Raw genomic sequence first — 17,596 nt, forward strand, 5'->3', positions numbered from 1 at the left:
TTTGGAGAAATCTGATGCCTATATGTAAGCATATTAATTCTTTGCAATTATTTATATATTTATATACTTATTCTTCTTTCTATTCAATGACACATTTTCAAGTAAATAAACTAATAAAATTTTAATATTTTACAAAAATATATTTTATTTTAGAAAATTTATACCTTTTTTCATCAATCGTGCTTAACTTGATCGATATTAGCAAATAAGTGTTCATTATTATTGATAATATAAAGAAATATATTTAAAAAATATTAAGTAACAATAAAATTAATAAATTTGTTTATATTTTTTTAGTTTAGAAAAGAAGTTATATAATTTTTAAAATTTTCTTAAAGGTTTCTCAATAAAGGATAAAAATAAAGGGTCGAAAGGAGATTGGCTACATGATAACGCGAACGTACTGATGGCGGAAACGTGAGCGTGAAAGAGGGTAGGAGATTGGTAAGCCCCAAATCCTTGAGCTTAACTAATTCCCGCATGAGTTATGAGAAAGCCAGGGCTAATTCCAAATAAATATTCGGAATACAGATTATGTTAATCGCAGCGGATGCAAATTAGATGATTAGCAGAAGATGTACGTACCCTCGATATTAGTGTGGTATACTTAAGATCGCTCTTTCATTCTTAAGAAATTTGATAAACATATTTTTATACATTCTTCGTATATGTAATATTAGCTTCGTTTAGCATCATACGATCTAAAGATCTCATATATTTTCATATTAATGCCTATTAAATCTATTTGGCATGATTTATTCCTCATTTATCATTTCTTCGAAATAAAGAGAAATGTTGATTAATATTACAGCGACATAATTGGTGATCATAAAGAACTCCTTACAAGAGGGATTCGAGCTTGAATCCAGCATTGTGAGCTTGACAGTGAATTACTGGTGGAGTCTGGTAGGCACTGGTCGAGAATCTAAGTGGCAAGTAGGTAAGTAACTTGGAAGTTAGGGGGTTATATTCCCTTGCATGGACCCGATACATGTGCGGAAAGCGTAAATGTACACGGAATCTGTGATGTTCACTATGTGTGCGTTTACATGTACACGTAATGTGGAATATATCTACCTGTGGCCACAGTTTACCTCCGTGGTAAACTCTAGTAGGTGCCTACGGCAGCAACTCTACTCTAATGCAGAGTAATGTTGATTTATATCTGCATTAGTTTCATTTCACTCCCCCTTCCTCTAATAAGGTCACCATTTGCCTATTTTCCCCGTTATATTTTGTTACGCTTTTGCCAAATTAAATATACACGCATTTGCCATCAGACATTTATATAAAATTATAATAATACAAATACTCTTCAATCACATATACATATATTTACATACGTTTTCCAAAAGAGTGAACAAAATATCTGAAAAAATGCGTACGTACAAGCTTTTTGTTTAAGCAATATATACATGTGTTTCATTGTGTAGTAGTTTTGAGGTCCAATTTAGCGAATGCATTAATTTCACAGACGAGACTACTAGCTCTTTGTGCTGTTTCTACATCCACATTTTTTATATTTACATAACAACACCTAACAAATAATATGCGCCGTAGTTGGTTGACAGATTGAGAATAAGTATGGCCAAATTATACCGGATTGTTCATTCGTACGGATTTATAGTATGCAGTATAAATGTTAACATCGTTTTAAACTATGTATCATGCGGATCTTAGAAGAAGTGGCTCTTCGAAGGACGAAAGAGAATGAAGTAATCCTCGTTATGAAACCGGTACGCGTGTACCCGCTGTTCCCACACGTGCGCGCGATCTCCGACGTGAATACTTCAGTGCGTAATTTCTAAATATGTGATCCCCTCTCTCCCCTTTCTGTCTCTATAAATGGAAAAGATATGCATGCATATCTTATACATAAGTTAACGTCGCAAATATTCGCCACAAATAATGCCAAATTAAGAATAAGGAAACCGAAATATGCGATACAATTATAAATCATGCTATATTGTAATTTTACAAGTTTTTTAAAACTCTATTATAAATAATTGAGCAGATGGTGTAAAACCAAAGGATTATTTTACAAGTGTAATGAGCAAGTATAACAAAAGCATTTGTTATACTACAGTTTGACATGTAATATTTTATTGTAGCTTTAGTCAATATTTGTTACCGTGTAACTTCAAGATAAGGGTCGCGGAGCGAGCTTTATTGCAATATTTTGATGTCAGTATCAATATTCTAAGTTAAATTTGAACAAGGAGAAATATATATTTAACAATAACTTGAAATATTAATTCTAACGATATTTATCTAATAAAATGCTGCATTTGCATGTTTATCAATATAGCTTCAATTTTCATAATTTATCATATATTTTATTGTTTATTTATATTTTTATTGCTTTTTTTATCGATCGTTCTCTAAATCACGAAACATAAAAACCCATTTCAGCGATAGTATTGTAAAATTTTATATGCTGACGCTGAATTTTTAAAAATGTTCCTTAAATATTCTCCGTTATATAAAATATAATGCGTAAAACAATACTCTGTTTATTTTTAATTAATATATTATGTAATTGATTTTATACTACAGCAAAAATTAAAAACCGCGACTATATAATAGAATAATCGAATTAAGATAGTACAATTCGAAAAGAGGAACGTAGAAAGATGGATATCAGTCGGAGTACGGCACACTGGCATTAAACGCGAATGACACACATGTGTACTGTATAAGAGTACAATATATAAGCAACGCAACTGCCGCCTATAGCAATCGCGCGACGCGGAACGGCGCAGTGTGCCGGGTCTCTGTTAGCGGTGGGTTATGTTCACCTGCCTCGGCGGTCGGTCAGGCCCCGACCGACGCAGCCTGTAACCGGCTCGGCAGCATGTCACCCTCTTGCGCGGGTGACTCCATGCCTGGTTCCTTTTACTTTGCAGTCTCGTCACGCCGTCCCTTCCATACCTTCCACTATAGAAAAGCGGAGGCGCGCGAGCACGCAGCCTTAGGGCACGTTCACAGCGCCCGGTGGTGTCATTCGCACCCTCCTCGCGATTCTTGCGCGTATTTTCGCGCGCGATTATCAAAGATAAGAGATAATCCTAGATGGGAGAATCTTAATCTCGATTAACCTAGCAACGCGACGCCAAGTATATTAAAAAAAAAAAAGATCAACGGGCGTGATAGTAATTACGCGAAAATGTTGTAGTACTACGAAACCATCTAATCTTATGCTAAACAAACTTTTAAATAAAATATTTAAAAGCTAAAATTATAATAAAAAATCTAACGACACTTTTCTAATATAATATCGATACGTTACTTTTGATTGTGCCCAGTTCAAATAAAATTGGTATAATCAATACTGAAGTCGTGAGATCGAATTCGTGAACGTGCACTTTAACAACTTCAAGTTCGTCAGTCATATACATGTGCACAAAGCGATTTGTCTTCAAGGGGCTTTCACACGCAAATTGATTGATAAAGATAAAGTTGAGTTATAATGTCACAACAATATCAGCAATAAAATGTGCAGACACATCATCGAAATCAAGATGAAACTATAGGATGGGATAAGAAAGATAAAAGATTAATGCAAAAAATAAAAATGTATAGAATTATTAATGTAATTATAATTTTGATTTAATGAGAAAAATATAATTATTAGATATTGTATAAACGTAGTTTGCACTATTAAAAATAAGATCTTAAAAATATCTGTTTCTTTTTTATTTTAAGAAAAGAAGAAATATATGCAAAGTACATAAAAAATAAAAGTTCATGCATTATTAAATAGTAAATAAATTTAAATAAATTTATTTAATGACTTAACTTAATTAACTGTTCAAGAAAATATTTAAAATCAATCTAATTAATAATCTCAAATTAGCAAAGTATTACTGACAACAAATTTAAATCTTAAAAAATAACACTTGAAGATATTATATTTGTTAAAAATTAAAAATTATTATTTGGCACCAAGAACTGCTGACTAACATAGGCCTTCTATTCTCGTATTTTGATAAGTAGACTTTAACATAGCAGCATGTACATTTCTGATAAATTAATACTTAAGATATATTTAATTATGTTTAAAAAATTTATTTTTTAGTTATGCTAACTCCCTGTAAATAGACAGTTAATGCAGTAATTTTAGTAAGAAAAAAGAGAGAAATATGATGCTGCATTATAATTATTCTTATAACAATTTTTTTTTTGTTTCACACCTCGTAAATTTAATAAATAATTAATACATCATAAATTATTCTATTAAAACACCTGAGCGCTTCCAATAAATTTACCAACGTGGTTCGCAAGGTTACCATTTTATAGGATTTTATTCAACGCACTCGTTCCTGTTCCACCGGTTTCAGAGAATTCTTACGCAAATGTCTGTGCTTCAAGTAGTGATAATATATATTGCGAAGTTGGCTGGAGTGCGCGGCCTAGAAAACCTTTAGCTAGAATAGGCATCCAGTCTTTCGTCATCGATACTGATTTATGCGCATTGGGTCCATGATTTGCCTCTTGATCCGTTATATAATTGTGCGACAAACATGAGCGTGTACAATTGTAGCAAATGAATCTTCTAATAGAAAAGTTTATACCAAAGAAAGAGAAAATAACAAGAGATTAAGAAAAAATTTCGTAAAAAATAAAATTTATTTCCATACGAAATTTGCGATAATTTTGCACAAGACATCTTATATAACTTTATTCGTGTCCAGTATATTAGTTTGCGCGTACGAAGTAACCAGTTACGGTAGACGAAATTCTGTAATGAATATTTCATTACTCGAGAGAGGAATGTATTAAAACGAAATATTAAAACCGGCGGCACGTATTATTAATGTAGATAGAATGTATCACGACTCGAAAAGCGTTAAAATCACACGCTTCTTCTTTCTTGCAAACTAAGCCCCCCGTTAAACACTTCAACCCGTATACTTTTAACGTCAACTTGAAAGAACGTGAGTAGCCTGCAAGCCTACAGGCTATTTAGGCTGAAACATTGCCCGACGTGTAAATCTGGTAACCTTTAGCGATTTGCAATTTGCGTACAGAAACAGTAGACAATGGGAAATCAACGCTGAAAGAACAGAGAGAAGCGCATGTGAAAACCAGAATAAATATCGTACAGGAGAATGTCATAAAGAGAAAGAAAAAGGGACGACAGCCCATTCCGTAGCATCGAGAAACGATGGCGAGACCCATGACCCCACCTCGTCGTCATGGCACGTCCAATGCACGGCCAAGGAAGAAGGAGAAGTATTTTCGGCTAGGAGTAGGCCGTCCCCTCTCAACGTACCGCGCGTCCAGGGAAAGACGAAAAGAAAGAAAAAAAAAAAAAAAAAACTCATAAGCGGGACTCTCGTGGAGAGTGGTCTTGGAGAGTAGAAAGGTGGGCATATAGCGAGCAGGTTCTCACGCGAGGCGAAAGAGACGGATGAGAAGGGAAGATGGCGGCCGCCAAAGTCGCTAACCGGTTGGTCCGTCTTTCTAGATTCCCCTAAGTTCACGTCGGCGCCCCAGTACTGTAAATCCAGTTTGGACCGAGTGTATCCGTTTTTTGCAATTTACGCTCGTTATCGCGCAATCGCTGCTTTTGGATTAAAAATGTAGCGCACAAAGTTTATATCGGATCTTCGGAACTTCTGAACTTTGAGTTTCGGCGAAACTTTCGTGCAGTGTTTCATTAGGTTACGTTATAGGTGATTTTTAGGATCTGACAATTAAAAATGCTACAGCTTACAATTTGTCAACAACTGATACCTGTGATTTGATTGGATTGCGTGATTGCTTACACAATACACAACGGAAATGTCACTCGTATATCTATTATACATACAATTTTGCGTGCAGCATTATTTTTGCAAGGATTTTGCAATGCATTTTCGTTTGCGTTATATACTTTACCAGCGGCGTAATAAATCTGTCAGTTGTAAACCGGTATCCCAAAATTTATTGACGTTATCACTTGAATGTAACGCTGAAATTGTGCTGCGTCTGCAAAACGAGATATACCCCGTGTCGACACAGCGACCTTTAGATTCCCGAAATCTTCGTTGGTCGCGCCATCGTGCTTTGGCCCAACGCCTTGTCCTGCGACAGAGTTCTTAATCCTACAAATACCCAGTAAGCGCTGCATCGTCACTGACTGGGCAAAGCCCAGTCTTACAAAAGCTCTCCTTGCTTTGAGAGCGTATAACGAAAATCTCGCAAGTATGAAAACGCGAGAGATATAAACGCAACGAAAATGCGAATAGGAGGAAAAAGGAGAAGAACGAAAGCGAGAAAGAGAGAAAGAGCAAGAAGAGATCAGTCCGTAAGCTCGGGGTACTTACAGCGTTGCAGTAGTGGTTCCATTGTGCCATAACGACACAAGTCTCCCCTCTGCTTTCCGGTACCCTCACCGTTCCTCTTTACAATCTCGATGTTCTGCCACACTCTTGTTCACACATTCATACGTACAGATACCAATGATATCAAAAAATATTATTGCCGACGCCACTGCTAGGCCGACTGGCCCCAATCTCGAACGCAAAACGTTCCTTCGCACCATGGATTTTTACGAGTTTCTTACTACCCCGGAGAAACGGTAGCGTATTAGCGTAAGGAAATACGATACACCGATCTATGATGCTCAAGGAAACTGAAGCAAAGAACCTTGCTAAACAATCATAATGCACTGCGGCGACAGAGAAAGGAATAGGTCAGCATAAAGCTTTAGCACCGTGCTGACCACTCCTCCTTGGTATCTCTCACTCATCCACCACACAATCGCACGATCGAACTCGCTTTACACTTACACCGCTATTCGTCAACTCCCACTTATCCCTCTCGTTCATCTGCATGCGTTCTTCTCCCTCTTTAACATCAATAGCAGAAAGCGTAACTTCCAAACGATCCGTTAACCTTCTCAATTTTCTTTACAAACATTTTCTGATAAGATGACAATTAAATTATTTGTACTTACAATATACAAAAGACAGAGTGTATTTTTTAATTTTGAACCACATTATAAAAGTTATTATAAAAGATGAAAACTGCATACATAAAAACTTTGTAAATCTATATCAACATATATGTAGACAGAAACGCGGCCAGATAAAATAGCTTTTAATTATTATTACTACATTAATATATTTATTGACTTGAATATACAGTGCGTTCATGCATGATTTTATGTAAGTTATCAGATGCGTTGTATTTTAATGCAACTGTGATTATGTTCGAGTAATATTTCATTTTCAACTATATCCATTCCTGGTTACTTGGTACAACATTTCTACATGAGTGTTTAGTTAATTAAACATTTTTTAAAATTAAAATATAGTTTTTATTCAGGTATCAATTTACGGCTAAAAATATCACGACAAGACGTACCTAAGTATAATTTTTATTTTAAATCTCATTTTTTTACATTTTAAAAGTTTAGAGCACAATTATATTGTATCAATATGCATTTTGAAGAGGACTGACAAAAAGATGAAGATAAGGTCAATTCATCACTTAAAAGCTTAATTAAGGCGAACCGAAAGAACGAAATAGGGATATGTAAATTCGAATGACACGAACGAAGCAAGATAGTTACCATGAAAAGAACGACATCGATATATACACGTATGGGTACATATGTGCACGTGAGGTACATATAGGCAGTGAACAGTGTCTTTTACCTTTGAATCCACACATTTCGATTTATCGTTAACGGCTCTATCGCATACGTAGTCTTCAAACCAGTTTCTCCTTTTATCATGGTCACTGTGCAGGTAATACGCAATCGAGTAGCGGAGTAATTATTATACCAGCGGTACCTGTTTGTAGAACGGTTTACAAACGTTTCTCCATACGGCACAATAAAAATTTGCTTTTTAAAAATTACAGTTTTTTAAAAATAATATACTGAAATATACAAATTATCTTGGATTTATCGATGAATTGTATGTCTCTAAATTTCTTTACATATTTAAAATCAATTTTTTCTCAATACATATGTAAAAAGTTAATAGCTTTTAAGTAAATTATGAGCGACAGAAAATAAAAAGCTTTCCCAAAATCTAATCTTCAAAATTGCAAATAGATAGTAAATCTGTTACTTTAAAATAGAATTTTGTACTTTTTGTAAGTGCTGTAACTATATCGAAACATTGTATTTGTAATCCAATTTTGCAGAAAAATATTGGAAAAATATTTACAATACAATACTATGGCGTAAACGGAGAAACTATTACAACATACAGTTCAATACACCAATCTAAAAGTTTCCATACTAGTAATTCGTATGTATTGTATTCGCACAATCCATAATTCATGATTCTCATCGCATTGATATATCATTGTACGATCTAATAATTAGCAGACTGTTTCCAAGCAATTCCAGATGCGATAACAACGATGTATACTGGATGATTACTAGCACAAGATTTAGGAAGTGCATGTAAATGCAATAATTTATAATTATATTTTATTTATACGAACTTCTGATGTAATTTGCCCTTACAAATTTGCATAAGTAATATTGTACAATGTTGTAGCTGATAACTGTACAATTTATTAAAAAATAAATAAATTTATAATTATATAAAGAATTCTATTAAGAATTATATGAAATCTCTAATAACGCTGTACACACAGAGAAATCACAGCAATTAATTAATTATATATTGTACAGCAATTAATTAATTATATACATATTTATTTAGATTTATATTATGTAGTGATAGATATTTTTGTATTAAAAGAATGACATTTATCAAGTAATTTTACAAATATCGCGAACTGAACGAGTAAATAATGATACGGGCATCAAAACACAGGTGCTTCAGGCTTTTCATGTTAATCAGAAACTGTGTGCTCCGTTCGTGCACACTCGCAAACGTGTGCGCGCGTACGCACATGTGTATAGCGATACATAGCAAAGGAATATGCAAAATAAGTTTCCACGCGTGCGCACATATATATCCTGTAGTATTTCATGCATCAGAAGTAGACGGTGCACGTTCGTTACGCGGGTTCTTTCCTTGTCTGAATCAAGTGCTAGAATGAAATAATTATATTATAATTAGCCGTGTAGACTGGCGTTAATTAATACGACTTTTAGAATAGATATTGCTAATAAGCATGTAAGTTTTGTAATGAGCCTACATATGCTGGTGCATCTTGAATGCATTAATCATGATAGTGTTTCTTAATGACGGACGTTTCTTAATTTTGAACAAATTGTTCTTTTATCTCTATTTACAGTTTACTGTACTGCTATTAGAAAATCGTACATTCTGAGTTTACTCTTACTACGAATGTATAGTAAAAATCTATAACAATCTCATATATATTGAACTTAATACCGTTGTGTACTACTATGTTGTGTGTTATATTAACGTACTTTTATGGATTGTTATCCAAATATTACATAGCGGTTTACGAATTATCTATTTATATTACTATCAGACTAAACGGCAATTCGTGCGTTAAGAAACAATCCGACAAGTCTGATGTATCTAGGAGCTGTGTGTTGGCGATGCCTTAAGTATATTTCTTGGTGTATCGCGTAATCTCTGTGTGCCATCGCGACAACCCAACTTAAACTAGGCACCGTGTAGTCGATGTCCGGTACGCCGTACGGACCTGTCTCTCTTTTTCTTTCTTTTGCCTGCTAAAGGAGTGACATCATCAGCCACCTATGTCCACCTTACACCAATCCGACAGTCCACGCACGTACTTTCGACCAAAAGAAGCATTAAAACAAAAATATTGATCCGTCTGAAGTTGAACTTATAAATCAACGGTCACCAACTACGACTCTTGAAACGATCATCGTTCTACATAAATCATTATTTTGTGCCATAAATGAGGATTCCTTTATAGTGCGCCATTTAATTAAAGTAAAATTTATACATATCAATTACAAATAATTAAATTGTTATCGTTATAATTTAGACTCCCGATAGATATTGTTATTCATCTAAATGTGCGTATTTATTATAAATAGATAAAGCATATATTTTGAATTAAATTTTCAAATTAACTCTGTAATTAACGCCAGAATTTAATTGAAAAATCTCTTTCGTGAGAGAGAGAGAAAGAGAGAGAGAGAGAGAGAGAGAGAGAGAGAGAGAGAGAGAGAGAGAGAGAGAAGTAAAGGAGAGAAGTAAAGGAGAGAAAAAGAAGATATATACGCTCAAACTTTAATTGCAAAACATATTCTGAATTGCATTATAAAAAAGAGAAAAAAATGTTTGGTATAATTTATACTTCCAGTTTGATACATAATTATAGTCATCTATTTCGAGCCAATGTACAAATTACGCACGGTTCATCATACATATATTTACCGGTTACGAGATCATTACTCGAGACCGGCCGTGATCTTACAACCGTCATCTTATTACCGGAGCGCGAACTTGTTTATCTTCCAGAAATTGTCCCAATTAATCTTAATCGTAAGACAAGAATGAGAATGAGTGACATTAGTCACTCGACAAAGTTGAATCTAAGTGAACAGTGAAATGCAGTTTCACGAAACGGATAAGATGCGAGACTTGCTCGTTCTCGCGAAATAAGGAAGAGATAATGCATAATTTTTTAATTGAGATAAAAATAATTTTATAACATTACATGTATTTCCCGTATAACGTTGGAAATATTGTATATATTTCCAACATTTCAATTATGAGTTTTGTTTTAAATATATATAAAATTTTATGATAAAATCTTTGAAAGTATAGGTATTGGAAACAAAATATTTAACTGATGCAATTTTTTATTCCTTCTGTACTAAAATTATTAACAAATTCATGCTTGCAGATGTATATTATCATCATAGTAGCAAGCGTAATTAAATTACAGCAAAAATTGAGAAAGTATAATTGTATAATGAAAAATTTATCTCATACTAATTAAATGCCACAGTTAACAAATAGGAACAATTTTTTAAATTTAATTTAAAATAAAGAAACTTTTTTTATTCCAAATACATTATTGATTCAAAATTTTACTGTAATAGTTATCAATCTTTTTGCAAAATATAAATTTAATTATATTTTTATGATCTAAAATTATTATTTTATGTTCCCTAACGTTAGATATGCCAAAAGAAAATAACTCGTAATATTAAGTAATGTTAAATGTTATTTATAAAATAAGTTTTTAAAATTTCCAATACTTTTTTTAATTTGAGTAATAATGAGAAAAGCCAAAAATTCGTATCGACCTAGAGCCAACGTCCTTCAAAAAACTAAGAGACATTACCGTTAGATTCATTTCATTTGCGTGACGTTTTTTATGACTAGTTTAATTTACGGTCATGAATAAGGTCATTTTTGTTAACCAGGTAAGAAAGGAATCGTACAGGTGACGCAATAGCTTTTTTGACCTTGCTCCAAAAACATTTTCACACCCTCATTCGAGATATATACCTCTGCATGTTCGTCACGCATCTTTAATTGATCAAGATCCTGTTGAATTGTATTTTTTAAAAAGAATAAAGATCTAATTTTTTATAGTTCAGATTATTTTACAATATGGTACATTTCATTTTATCTTAAAAGATAGTGCAAATTTACAGCGCAAAAAGGTAAAAGTCTCTGCAAATTACTAATACTTAGAAATTCATCTATCTGAATCATTTGAAGGCTGTAATTTATTTTTTAGTTCAATATTTAAAATTACAAATTTATACTTTTTTGTGTGCAATCAAAGATACTTGCTATAATTAAAGTATATGTAAATTTATAGATATTATCTAAAAATAATACAAAAGATGTAGTAAAAGCGTTTCACAATGTTCGCACGAGTCGCATGCGTGCTGCTATCCGACGGTAACTATATGGCGTAATATGGAAATCTATATAAAAACTTTTGTTAAATTCAACACATTAAAAAATTCGCATTGACTTTTTATTAATTTATTTCCGCGGCATTTAAACAATTAATTTAACGTTTATTAATATTTTATTAATATATTTTTAAACATAATATTATATTAATAATAAAAAAGTTAAACAAATATAAATATTGCGATTTGCAACATTATATGTAATATAAAACGTCTACTGATAATATATAAGGTAATTTTACAACTTAATTTAATAACCAATTTTATCAAAAACATAGTAGAAAAGTTAAGAAATCGTAAGAAATCACTATTTTCTGATATAAAATCAGAATTATATATATTAAAAAATCTTTAAAATTGCCGAAATCGTTATCGAGAGTTTTTCAGTTATCAAACTAAATAAAATCTATAAAAGTTAATGTACAACATTTAAATGTAATATAATGTAATTTGTATTAGAAGAGTTATTATTTTCCGTAAACCATATCAAGTCAGCAATATGATATATTTATAATTTTACTATATCAAACCAACTCATATAATAATTTCAGATATATGCATTATCAAATGACGACAAGAATAACTCATTTTCATATCTAATAAAAGTGTCCTCAATTTCTTTTTACTTTGGTAATATGTGTGTATATTTATCTCAAGAGACATTTAAAATAAAAAAATAGAAGAAACATTTAAAACGACTTCTGCTCAACTACGAATTACAGATAAGATACTTGGTCATGCGCCGTTATTTTTTCCGAGGATGATTCAAGACCTGGCAGGCCCTTTTATCATCTAAGGTTTGTTAAGTTTCGGGCGACACTTATCTTCAGGCCGCGGGCACTCGGCCGGCACTTTAGGGGTTGCGAAACCTAGAAAGGGCGCAGATCGCGGACCACGAGTAGAGACACGACAAAAGGGGGTTTCTTCGGTCGAAGAGGGAGGATCGCTAAGGTGTCGCGAGTTAGAAGAGGGATGGAAGACCTAGGGGCGGGCAAGAACGCAAGAGGGCAAGAGGCATCGGATGACATCGCGACGCCCGAGGCTCCCTGAGCAAGTTCTCGAAAGTGTCGGCTAAACTGATATGAGAAATGGTCGCTTCGTGCTGCCCGTAGGGGATGAAGCAGCCCAGCTATACCTATTCGTTATATGGTCGGGGAAACGCTCAAGCACCTCGAGTATTCGTAAACCCCTTCATCCGATACAAGGACAAGCGATCTGCAACTACTCTATATATTTCTGCTGATATGAAGAAGAATTGTCATCTAGTGAATTTCGAGTATGTGTTTACGCTATTTTTAATATTATCGCTGAATATTAAAAAGTACAATTTGCGCATTTCTTGTATATTAGCATTATAAATATTATTTTTCTGTAACGTACATAGTTTAAGAATCAATTAAATCTAACAATTTTTTCAAGCCTCATTTCAAGGAACAGAGTATCTTTCATTGTCACTTTACAGACTATACAAAATTTTAAAATAATGCAGAGCCAAATGATAAACTAACGAATAGAAAATTACTGAAATTCAATCCCACATATATTTACAATTAAAATAATTTTTTTAAACTTTATTTATGTAAATTTTACATAGTGTTACTGCAAGTTCATCTATTTGCTTCATTTGTTTAAATTTTATTTTGATTACGCTACAATTATACAAGTCATACGTATTTCAAATTAGAATCATTTAAATCCACGAAAACATCGCCGATTAAATATATGAAAATACCACTAAAAAATTGCGTAATAAAAAATTTTGACTCATTATATTTTTACATTATTTTTTTAATATTAACTAAATCCGTTATATAACTGAGTCTTGTTGACGCCCATAAGTTTCTCAACGTTGTCAGATGGTTCAACATAAATGTTTAACATATCCAACTGAACTTCAGTTTGATAACTTTCTGCAACTTTCTGGGGTGTGCATAGATAGACTGGGTAAGAGGAAGATGACGCACGAGAAAGTCTAAAGGATTGCACTGGTGGGGGTAAAGGAACGCTTATCACCGCCTGCAGCCGCGCCGACCGTCGGATCCTTATTTATGGCCTCCGTCAGGCGTCGGTGCGGTACACACTATACCTATTTTACCCTCAGGTTCCCCGATACTAAACTCACTTTATTTTCGGACGGATAGCTCTCTACCTTCCTTCCCCTTCCCCTCTCTTGGAAAATCGAAAACGTCTGCTAAGCACAGTCAACGAATTGTTAAGAAAAGCAAAATAAGTTTTCAGAAACCGCATCTCTACGTTCTGCCGAAATTAGGCAACTTAAACATCTTTTGATGAAGAAAAAAAATTCTTTTAATTTTATGATGTTTCGTAATGTGTACGCGTCGATTTAAACAAAACCCTTTGGATGTATATTACCAAAATCTAAACGAAAAAAAAATAAAATGGCAAATTTAACTTAATGATTATTAGGCACTAGGTAGATGCGCGTCATAGTGATACATTGCGCACATAAATAAATGCCTTTTTAAACATCATTTCGCACGATTATAATTCTGTTTGTGATTTAACTCATATATTAATTTTACACCCATGTATTATCAACATAAAGAAATAATGTACAATTCACGTTACACTGTTATATTATAAAACAGTGTTTAAGATGACATATTGATCGTATATTAAGGGCAATAGTGTTTATGCGCGGGCGTGTGTATGTATCTATACATGTGTATATCTAAGAAGGTTAACCTATTCGAATGACGTGACAAGTTCTTTGCATACATGTAATGTTCATGAACAGCTGTTGGAATAAAGAAGGTAAATTACGTTTATCGCATAAATAAACAAATTTAGAAACGTATTGTTTATGAGTGAAACGTGCTCATTACAAACTATTGTATCTGTCAAAACAATTGACTTGTAAATGTTTCATATGTCACGAGACAAGCATTCCTATAATCAACATTGCATGTAAATGAATAGCAAGATTCCAGAACATATCGCGATACACAGTACAATTGATAATTCAATAAAAAATAATCTAAAGGAGTATTAAGGGAGAATCATCCCGTTATATAGCAGCTCTAACTGACTAACGGAGCATGTGCACTGCGTAAGGTTTTGGCGGGAGGGCGATCTCTATAAGTTTGACAGCTTTAACTTCTGTCATGTTTACTCGTCTGTTTGTATTAAAGAATCGCGCGAACGAGACAACACTTATTTTCGTGTGTTTCGGGACAATGTTAAATCGTATGACGACTTACCAGTAGCGGCTCACACGAGATCAACGATAGCGAAGTCGTCTTTGCGGAAGAATAGTCCGCGCACGTTCCTTACAGCTCATGATAGGGACCTGATTCCAGCTCGCTTTCCCAGATTCGTCGCTCCATCCGCCTTACTCCGATTTTTGACGTTGATCCCGTAGTCTTTCTCTCGCGCCTCCTCGCTTTTATCGCTCGGACGGTGCGTTCGGTAGAAACGGGCGGAGTCCCCAGATCGCTGGCGGAATATGATCCCGCGGTCGTCGTTACGCTGGTTACGAAACCGAGTCCTCCTCGTCCGACAGGGATCGCCCGATTATACCCCCGGCGGAGAACGAAGGATGGAGACGTCCTCGCACAGGATGAAAAACCGCGTGTGTCGCGGTGGATTTCATCCACCACCTCGCGCGGAGGTTTCGCGGAGGTTTCGCCTTCGAGACTCGCCGACTCTCCGAGTTCTCGGGGACGCTCTTTCACCGACCAAAGCAAACTTGTTGGATGGCAATACGTGAGTTAAATGTTCACCGCGGATGGTTTACGGCCCGATAGTCCCCACCTCATGCCGCCACGCGGCGCTGCCTCCGTTTTCTCTCTCTCTCTTTCTGCCTCTCCTCGTGCTTTCGTCCCACTACTACCGGCTAGAGAGCTCTCCGCTCCTCTCCCTCTTGCACTATCAATCTCTCTTTTCTCTCTCTCTCTCTCTCTCTCTCTCTCTCTACCTCTCTCTCACTCTTGCGCTCTGTCTCTCTTTCTTCCTCCTATCTCTCGTATTCGTGTCGTCTCTTCCGTGTGCACGGTGCTCCATCGTTGTGTCTTGCTCCGTTTCACGAGTCTCTGGCACTCCTCGCGCTTCTACGCGCACCAGGGCTGTCCTGCGGCCAGCGCAAAGGCGGGGTATTCGGACCGTGGAAGCGAGAGCGTATTAGCGCAAGGGAGAGAATTGACTTTAGAACGAGACAGTAACATCGCAAGATACACGAAATGAACGGAGACGAGAGATCACGCACACACGCGCGCGATTGACTCTACACGAATAAGAGGCGGATTTATATGCAAGGGCGTTGTTAATGGCGGGAGAGAGTACGGCGAAGGGTGTACGTTTGCTGCCTCTTTCCTGCTTCATTCTGTCTCTATCGAGCTTTTCTTTTCTCTCTCTCTCTCTCTCTCTCTCTCTCTCCTTTTCATCTACGTTCTATATCGGTCTTCCTCTTCTCTATTCTCCCGCTTCGAGCATCGCTTTCCTTTTACGATATATGTATAGTCGTCCTTGTTTCTCGCGAGCAATATTTTCATCCCTCTTCGATATTGCGCTCGCGCTCTTCAAGGATAAGTTCGACATCTCTGTCGCGCGCGCGCACGTTCCCTTCCCCTCTTTGCCTTCTCTCCTTTTGATCGTTCTCTCACATTTTCTCTCTCTGTCTCTCTCTCCCTCCCTTCCTCCCCTTTCCCCCTTCTCTCGCCGTTGACTTTGTACACTCACAAGGATGGCCACGATGACGTAACGAAACACGTGACTATCGTTTAGCCAATGGCGGACAGTTAGTTCAAATCTCGCGGGCACCGAAGACCCCACCTAGCGTTTCATCTTCAGGACTGGTTATCATCGAATGTACATGCAGGATTGAGCCATTACCAGGTGCTTGGCGTTATAGGTATAATTATATAGCGTCGCGATACACATCGAGTAATGGTGATTTGTGGTCACTTCTCCTCACGTATACATACTCAATTCTCTCCGTAACCACGTGGTGGACGCGCTACATACAGTACGTTGACTGCTGCTATAGATTTTCAGACGTGACGAAATATCGACGCGCATACTTGATAATATTTTAATGTATTTTATCCTCGCATTCGCTTTCTTTACTATTTACGAGCTTTTTTCTAACTTATAGCGATTTACTTTTAATTGTATGTTAAAAGATGTAACAGGTACGAGATAAAACGATATGTTTCAAAACTGTATTTTGCATAGGCTTGAAGAAAGCTATGGCAAGAAATGCCATGAATTAGTAAACGTGATGTCTACTGAAACCTCATTCGACGCAGTTTGAATAATTTAGAAAAGTCAATTCGCACGACGTCCCATTAATTTGAATTCGCACGAGAATAAACTCTGCGCTGCGAAATTGCGTTTCGCCATGCGGCCAATTCCGCTTCTGGCGAAATTTAAATCGAGCCCACCTAAACTCGGCACCGAATTTAGAGTTGGAAGCGCCCGGTGGACCATGCGTGCGCTGCAGTCACCGCCGGCGCATACATCATCCGATATTTATTTGTCTCTCTTCCTGAAGAATTTAAAGCGTGTGGAAGCTCCTACTTTTTTCGTCCGGCCACAGCAATGAACAGTTTTGGAGAAGATACCGTTATTATGGCGTATGACGCAACGAATGGTATCGCGCGCGACAAGTCCGATATATTGAACGATAAATAATGCCGAGACATAAAATCGATGAATTGGAACCCGGGCTCCTTCGCTCTGTGTGTTTGTTTTTGCTAGACAACATTAAATCCCCAAACCCTACGAAATACACAAAACAAATAAAACAGTGTATTTGTAAAAAAAAGAAAAATA

General features: G+C 35.6%; 1 protein-coding gene across 2 annotated transcripts in view; it reads right to left on the reverse strand.

Annotated features, from left to right (window-relative positions):
* The window catches only part of LOC105192849 (homeotic protein antennapedia), a 107,397-nt gene extending 90,463 nt beyond the window's left edge, over positions 1-16,934 (reverse strand). For both annotated transcript variants that reach the window (XM_026134242.2, XM_026134241.2), the window contains exon 1: positions 15,025-16,934. The gene's annotated coding sequence lies outside the window, so the exon portion shown is untranslated. The remainder of the gene's footprint in view (positions 1-15,024) is intronic.
* Positions 16,935-17,596: the final 662 nt, after the last annotated feature.

The sequence above is a fragment of the Solenopsis invicta genome, chromosome 8 (genome assembly GCF_016802725.1).
Source record: "Solenopsis invicta isolate M01_SB chromosome 8, UNIL_Sinv_3.0, whole genome shotgun sequence".
Classification (NCBI taxonomy): Eukaryota; Metazoa; Arthropoda; class Insecta; order Hymenoptera; family Formicidae; genus Solenopsis; species Solenopsis invicta.